Source organism: Cupressus sempervirens, chromosome 2 (genome assembly GCF_028749045.1).
Source record: "Cupressus sempervirens isolate cs-2001-9-10 chromosome 2, ASM2874904v1, whole genome shotgun sequence".
In the NCBI taxonomy this organism is placed as follows: Eukaryota; Viridiplantae; Streptophyta; class Pinopsida; order Cupressales; family Cupressaceae; genus Cupressus; species Cupressus sempervirens.
Window position 1 is genome coordinate 262457964 of NC_143119.1, and position 7498 is coordinate 262465461.

Genomic DNA, 7498 nt, shown 5'->3' on the forward strand with positions numbered 1-7498 from the left:
ACCTGACATTTGGAAAATAAAATTCAGAAGGCTACACAACACAGATTCGGTGAACCTACTTAGTTCCAAGATACAAACGTTTATCCAACAACAGCACCGCAAAGAGAGAGAGTTGTTGATAATGTTGGGTCCATTTACCGTTACACCAAAAGTCATGACTGTTAGTGAACATGGAACACCACATAATTAACCACCTGTGGGCAGGGGAGCGCGTCGAGGGGGAGATTGTTGGGTGATGCGACGCGCTCCCCTGCCCACAGGTGGTTAATTATGTGGTGTTCCATGTTCACTAACAGTCATGGCTTTTGGTGTAACGGTAAATGGGCCCAACAGATAATTGATGCTGGTGAAGAAATAGAAATTTTTCTTAAGAAAATTTTATTGTTATTTTTTAGTTTTTATGAAAATAAATAATGTGCTGAAATATACATATTTAAATTTAAGATTTAGTTTTATTTCTTAAAAAATAAAACTTGTTTAGGTTTATGTATATCTTGTTTTTTGCTTGTTTTTTCTGTGGGTGTGAGTTCTTTATATTCAACCTTTTGTAATCATTTTCAAAAGAGTTGACATAAAAGGAAATTGCTATGATGATAAACAATAGATGCATTAAAAAATAATATCAGTTTGAAGCTTATGCATAAATTGAGATTTGAATGAAGAGGATTAGGAAAGCATGGCAAAGGTATGAGAGATCCTACTGAATCCATTTGGAGGCTAAAATCCAAAATTTGAAGGCCTTGAATTTTGTACCAGAATTGTAAGAGTATGAGTGTTTGAAGATGACATATCTCAAAGAATGTCTTAAGAAGCTGCATAATAGAATGTACCAAAAGCCTCAACAGTTGTAATCAAATTTGGAGATCACTAATAAAAATAGAGTTATTGTGTAAATTCTTTATGTGTTCTACTTCCCTTTGTTTTTCCTCTGTTTACAGATTAGATTATACAAGAGTTACATATGTAGAGCAAGTGACAAACTCTAAACGAAAACCTATGAAAACATATATCCCATTTGCCCAATACATGGCTCCATGACTAACATGTCTCTAAGGAAATGGAACAATAGGAATCTGTAATGTAATTGTCTGAACTGTCTCCTGTTGGGGTTGGCCTACCCATGTCAAGTAAAAGTTGAAAGAGGGATGCTTCCACTTGAAGAATCTGCAGCACTTGCCTCATGGAAGGTCTACCTTCAGGCTGGGCACTGGAACAAACAACTCCCAAGCGGAGCACCCTCTCCATTTCCTCCTCGAGGTATTCACCATTTAACTTTGGATCCGCAGCATCCATGATCTTCTCCTTGCCCTGCACTTCTCTTACCCAATCCAACAAACCGACCTGAGGGGCTTCGGGAAAAGGATTCACAGGATGCCTACCGCAGGCAATCTCCAACATCAAAACGCCAACGCTAAAGACATCAGACTCGGGAGTGGCCTTTCCCATGTGTGCCACTTCTGGTGCAATGTAACCAGGCGTGCCCACCACACGACTGCTTGGGAAGATCTCGTCGCGGTGCTTATGTAAGCGAGCAAGCCCAAAATCACCCAGATTTTCTTGAAGATCCGAGTCCAACAAGACGTTGCTAGACTTGATATCCCTGTGCACTACTCTTTGATCCCCCCCCTGGTGAAGATACAGCAGTCCTGCAGCTACTTCCTTGATAATTCTGTACCTCTCACCCCACCCTACAATTGTTGTACCGCCGTTCCCAAACATCAATTTGTCAAGGCTCCCGTTGGGCATGTAGTCGTTCACTATGAATAGCTGTTTTCCTCGCCTGCAATAGCCTCTCAGTCGCACCAGATTCCGGTGCTGCAAACGCCCCAGGCTTGAAATCTCTGATATGAATTCCTTCACTCCTTCCTTGGTCTGTTGGAGGAGATGTTGCACAGCAACTTCGACGCCGTTCATCGGAAGGGCACCTTTGTAAACCTTACCGAAGCCCACAGATCCTAAGACTTGCTCCTCTCCGAACCCATTGGTTGTGATGGCTAAATCTCTGTAGCTCATTCTATGAGGCCAATACTCCGCGTCCCATTCTTCCACAGCATCTCTTCCTTTCTTTCTTCTAACTCACATAGCCGCTATAACTGCAACCGCTAGTATTCTTATCAAGACTGAATTGTTATCAATAGTGAGGGGTCAGCAGTCAATGGTTGGCTGGATTAAGGCAATAAATAATGGTTCTATTGTTATCAAGACTTAATTGTAAAGTGTGTGAGTCAAATTCAATTATTTATCTTTTCTTATTAATTCTTAGGAAATTATTTTTAATAAGAATTACTAGTATACTAGATTTAGCTGATATTTTTAGAGGTGAAAGTTAGATCTTACTTATACCAAGAGATGTCTAGTTCTTACTATTGATTTATTAATGTTTTGATGTTTGTTAAGGAAGTTAAACTATTCTAATCACAAGTATAAATTGGCTTAAATTGAATATCGGTAAGAGTTGGCTTATGTAATTATGAATTATGTGTGTTATGGTCCAATATGTTATAGTGGTAAATGGGAGCTTATACCATTACTTAAATATCAAAGGCCTCAAAGGTCAATGGTTAATGGTTAAAGAAATTGAATATTCCTTGACACAACCATCAGTTGACTTGTGTGATTATAAATTACAAGTTATGATGGATTTGAAATTTTTTTAGTTTTTCGTGGAGGTTATTCGTAAAACCATTTTAGTACTTGATACATGAGAACATGACTTTGGTTGATAATCTACACACTTTCTCTCGATTGGTTATCTTCTACCTTCACTATATATGTTTTACACTAAATATACATAAAACACACTATGATTTATATTTAGAAATATATATCGGATCATAGTATAGACATGCCTTAGCTAATTAGTCTAGAATAGTTCATGAGATAGAACACTATAGATTTTTAGGGTAAATGTACTACTATGGTGTACAAAAGAGTGGTCACCATTCCAAAGAGAAATAACCTAAATCATCAATAGCCTAGTTAGGGTTCTTTTAATTCAAGTCACTCAATCAATTTATGGTTTGGAATTACCTAGCTTATATTCAAATAACTTGATCATTTTTTTAATATGACCAAAACATGATCACATTTTTAGTATTACCAAAACTCGGTGACATTTTTAACATATAAATGCTTTTTTAATATTGTTGGAAACACATATGGGTTTTAATCTTATAAAACTCTTTAGGAATTATTCTTCCCTAAATTTTTACTAACCATTCCTCTAGTGTAGTATGATACCCTATTTTGATTAAGCATAAGTAGGTTTTAAAGGACCCGAAACCTATACAATAACAGAGTTCTAGAAACAAGAAAAAGAAAAGAACTACAAAGAAAAGAAACCAAGACCAAGCATGAAACTAACCTAAGAAAACAAAAAGAGGTCACAGAGGATAGTGCTACAAAAAAAAACAAAAGTCCAGCAAAGGATTAGCAACCAACCAGCTAAGGAGTATTGATCAGATTCATAGCCTGGTCCACCAGAGAATGCATGGTTTCAACAGTAGCTTTGACCTCATCTTTCTTATTGGTTTCCTCAATATTCTTTGAGTGAGCCTAGGTACACATACTTGGTCCTTGAGAAACAATCCCCAAGAGAGAATCCTAGTCTTTACCTACCTCATTCTTCTTTAGGAAGGTAAAAATATTTTCCACCATCTGCTTAAGTTGTTTGTCCATGTTGCCTAGTCTGGATTCAAGTTTTGACACCTTCCCCTAGACACTGCTAATATCCTTGTCCATAACCCTTTGTTTAGCTTCCATCACAAGAATCTTATGCATCAAATTTTTAACTTCTTCAACATTTCCAATGACCTTTGAGAGCTTGTCAATATGTTGTCCTAGGGTTCTTTCCCCTCTGGCTGTTTTGGATAATTGTTCCATTTCCTTCTTTAGCAAAAACATTTTATGCTTTAAGATGCCAATTTCCTTCTGAATAGAGGCCAGGTCACCAAACATACCTTTAGAAAACCCTAAACCACTATCACCCCCATCAGATTTAGATCCTTTCTCATCAATATCAACATCAAAATCATCTTTAACTTTCTTAGCATTTTTATTGACCTGACACTGCACAGGCTTCCTTTTCCTCTCTAGGCATTGAGCCAAAGGCTCATCATCAGAATGCATAGACACTCTCTCATCTAGACAACCCTTGCCTTTACCTTTACTACCTCCCCTATTTTTGATGTGCTTGCGAACAATTTCTTCAACAAAATCACTTTCCCTCTCCCAGTCAGAATCCTCCTTCTCAGTATTCTTCTTCTTTTTCTTGTTGCTACCACTGGAACCAATTTTAGGACTAGCCAAACCTTCTTCAGCCTCATCTTGTGTATCAGAGTCATAGGCTTTTTCTTGAATACTCCCTTCAGTATCTTGATCTTCCATTTTAAAATTCCTTGGTTTTTGGATTTTTTTAGATTTGAGCACATTTATGATCAAAACCATAAGCCCGTCATGGCATATATGTTCCCTAGTTGGGTCACACTGAATGGCTTGAGTAGAAATGGCAAGATATTGCAACAAGTAGGAAAGAAAATTCACCCTAATATTATGTAGAAAATGGTTTGCAAGCACAAAGTGATAACCATAAAATTTGGTATATCTACCATCCAAAGTTAAATATTCCATAGTGACAAAGAAAATAAATCGCCATGGACGAGACACAAAATCTAGGTTAAAGTAAGAAGTACCTATCTTAACTAGATGGTTTCTTTCCTGTTCGGTCTCAACAAAGTTATCAATCGCCTTTTCTGATATCTTCCTTTCCCTATAGAAAGTCATCCTGTCCAAATCCAACCTAGTAGCCTCCGCAATGGTCTCAACTATAACCTCTGTCCTCTGATTCCCAACCAAAATCAAGCCATCCTTCCATGATTTTACAAACAAGTGCATAATAGCAAGATTATTTCCTTTAAGTCTCTCCATGTAGCCGGTAAAATTGCCATGCCTAAGGATATCCCAAACCTCTAGTTTATTCGTCCATCCCGCACAACTAGGCAGTTTGACCTATTTCCACTTTCCCCGCATAATCTCTGCAATGGACAGCCTAATTTTCTCTGACTAAGAGACCCCAAACTATCTGCAAGATGAAGCTCTGGTTTTCTCACACTAAAGAACCCCAATCACCCTGCAATCACCACAACCTAAACACTGATAGAAAGAAGTAACCCATAATCTGTGCAAGCTACTTGCATTTCCAAAAATAATTGCCCACTTCTCTACAAAGAGGTAAAAATCATAATTCCTTGATAGCATCATTATTAAAAGATATTTGTTGGAATTTCCATTTTTCATTCTTGACAAACTCACAGCCATCAGCGGGTAAAGTGGCATATGAATCCTATATGATTTTTTGATCATTATAACATGCCACATTGGAAGCCCACCAGCTAATCCATTTGTTTCCCTATAATTATGGGAAATAATGCAATTTTGAAAAGAATTAGTAATATCCTCAGCCTTAGATGTAATGTTACTAATGTTCTGTGATGGTGGGTATATCTTCTTTAAGCAATTTATAATGTTGAGGGAAACACCTTCAATCCAAATATTTACCAAGTTCAAGTCTTTGGCATACATAAGACCATAAAGAGTAGCTGAGGCTTCCACAATGTGATTGGTTTGACACCCCAAAGGTATAGCCATACCACCAACAAAATCACCATTAGAATTCCTAATCACCACTCCACAACCAGCAGTGCCTCGGTTCCCTTTCGAGGCCCCATCGAAGTTCAACTTAAACCAATTAGTCATAGGACAATCCCATCTAGCACTTTCCCTTGGGTTAGGATCCTTTGTATCCAAAATTAGGCTTCTAATATTCCAATTATTCATCACCCCCACATCCTAATCATTAGAAGGTTGTTGTCCCTTACCACAAATTTTGATATTTTCATGCAAAAGGACCTTGATTTTATGGAAAACTTGAATAGAGTTGGATTCCACTCCTCTGAAGATCCTATCATTACGTTCTTTCGAAACCCCCCAGCAAAGATAAGGAAGTATAAAATCCCACAATTTAGTAATCAGAGGGTTCTTAGAAGGAGTTTTTCAAGACAAAAAGAACAACTGGATAGTAGCATGAGGGACCCAGTCCATATTCATTAAGTTCCAAATTTTATCCCAAACCTTAGTAGTAAAGGGGCAATGGAGCATTAAATGATCCACCTATTCCTCATCATTCTTACAAAGAATACACTGATGAACAATGAAGAATCCCCTCTTCTTGAGATTGTCAAGGGTTAAAATTTTGTTTTGCAAAAGAATCCAAAAAAAGATATTAATTTTAGGAGTCATACCTTTTACCCAAGCCATTGCCCAGTAGGGAACCTCATAATCTTCAAAAGAATTAGCAAAAGTTGACAAACTAGAGTACACACCACTAGGATCGTTTTTCCAAATCAAAACATCATCTTCATGGTTCAGACAATAAGCATTCAAGCACTTAGTGAGCTCAACAAGATTCAAATCCATGCTAAGAAGATTCATACATGAGTCATTCTTCCAGTAATCACTAACCAAAGTACCAAATTGAGTCTTGCACTACTCCATAAACCCATTCCATCTTGGGTCCTCATAGAGGGGGTAATCCAAGATCCAAATATCTTCCCAAAAAAGTATCTTCAAACCATATTTAGCCTTCCATTTGACTCCTTTCCTTCAAATGTGTTTAAATTTATGAACATTCTTCCAAATCTGAGATCCCCCTTTATCAGAATTAGAAAGAAGGAAATTTTGAAAATCAAAGTTATTCAAATTATATTTATAATCCCAAATATTCCTCCATTCCCCCTCTTCCTTATGCCATCTCCAAAGAAGTTTAGCCAATAAAAGTTCATTTATAAAAGAAATCCTTCAAAGCCCAAGCCCTCCCTTCCCTTTGGGAATGCAAACATTCTCCCAGGCAATAAGAGGAAGTCTCTTTTTAGTCTCCATATGTGTCCACAAGAAAGTTTTATGTATTTTCTCAATAGAAAGTGCAAACTTTCTCGAGATTTTAAAGACACTCAAAGCATAGAGCAGCACACTTTGGAGGATAGATTTCAAAACAATGACCTTCCTAGCCTAACTAAGGAGGGATCCCTTCCAGCTAGCAAGTTTCAAGTGAATCTTTTCAATCAGAGAGTTCCAAAAATTATCAGGGGGAGAAAAACCCAAAGGTAGCCCCAAATAAGTTCTAGGCAAGGTTCCACTTTCACACGCAATAATCCTTTTAATCTTTAATTGTCTAGCCTCACTAACATTAATAAAATAAATCACACTTTTATTCTAGTTAATGTTTTGGCCAAAAGCATCTCCATAGTCAGTCAAAGCCTTCTTAATATTCCTAGCATTTATCACCAGGGCCTCCCCCATGACAATAGAATCATTCACAAATTGTTGATGTGAGCACACTAGAGTAGAGGAGGAAGGGGTAAGACCAACAAAGTCTCCTTTAACAACCATATTATTAAAAAATCTTCCCAAGCATTCAGCCAGGATAATAAAAAGAATAGGA

The 7498-nt window shown here is 37.3% G+C and overlaps 1 pseudogene; it reads right to left on the reverse strand.

Moving 5' to 3' along the window:
- Nucleotides 1-1038: 1038 nt before the first annotated feature.
- LOC149572056 (L-type lectin-domain containing receptor kinase S.4 pseudogene) lies at nucleotides 1039-4386 on the reverse strand (annotated as a pseudogene).
- Nucleotides 4387-7498: the final 3112 nt, after the last annotated feature.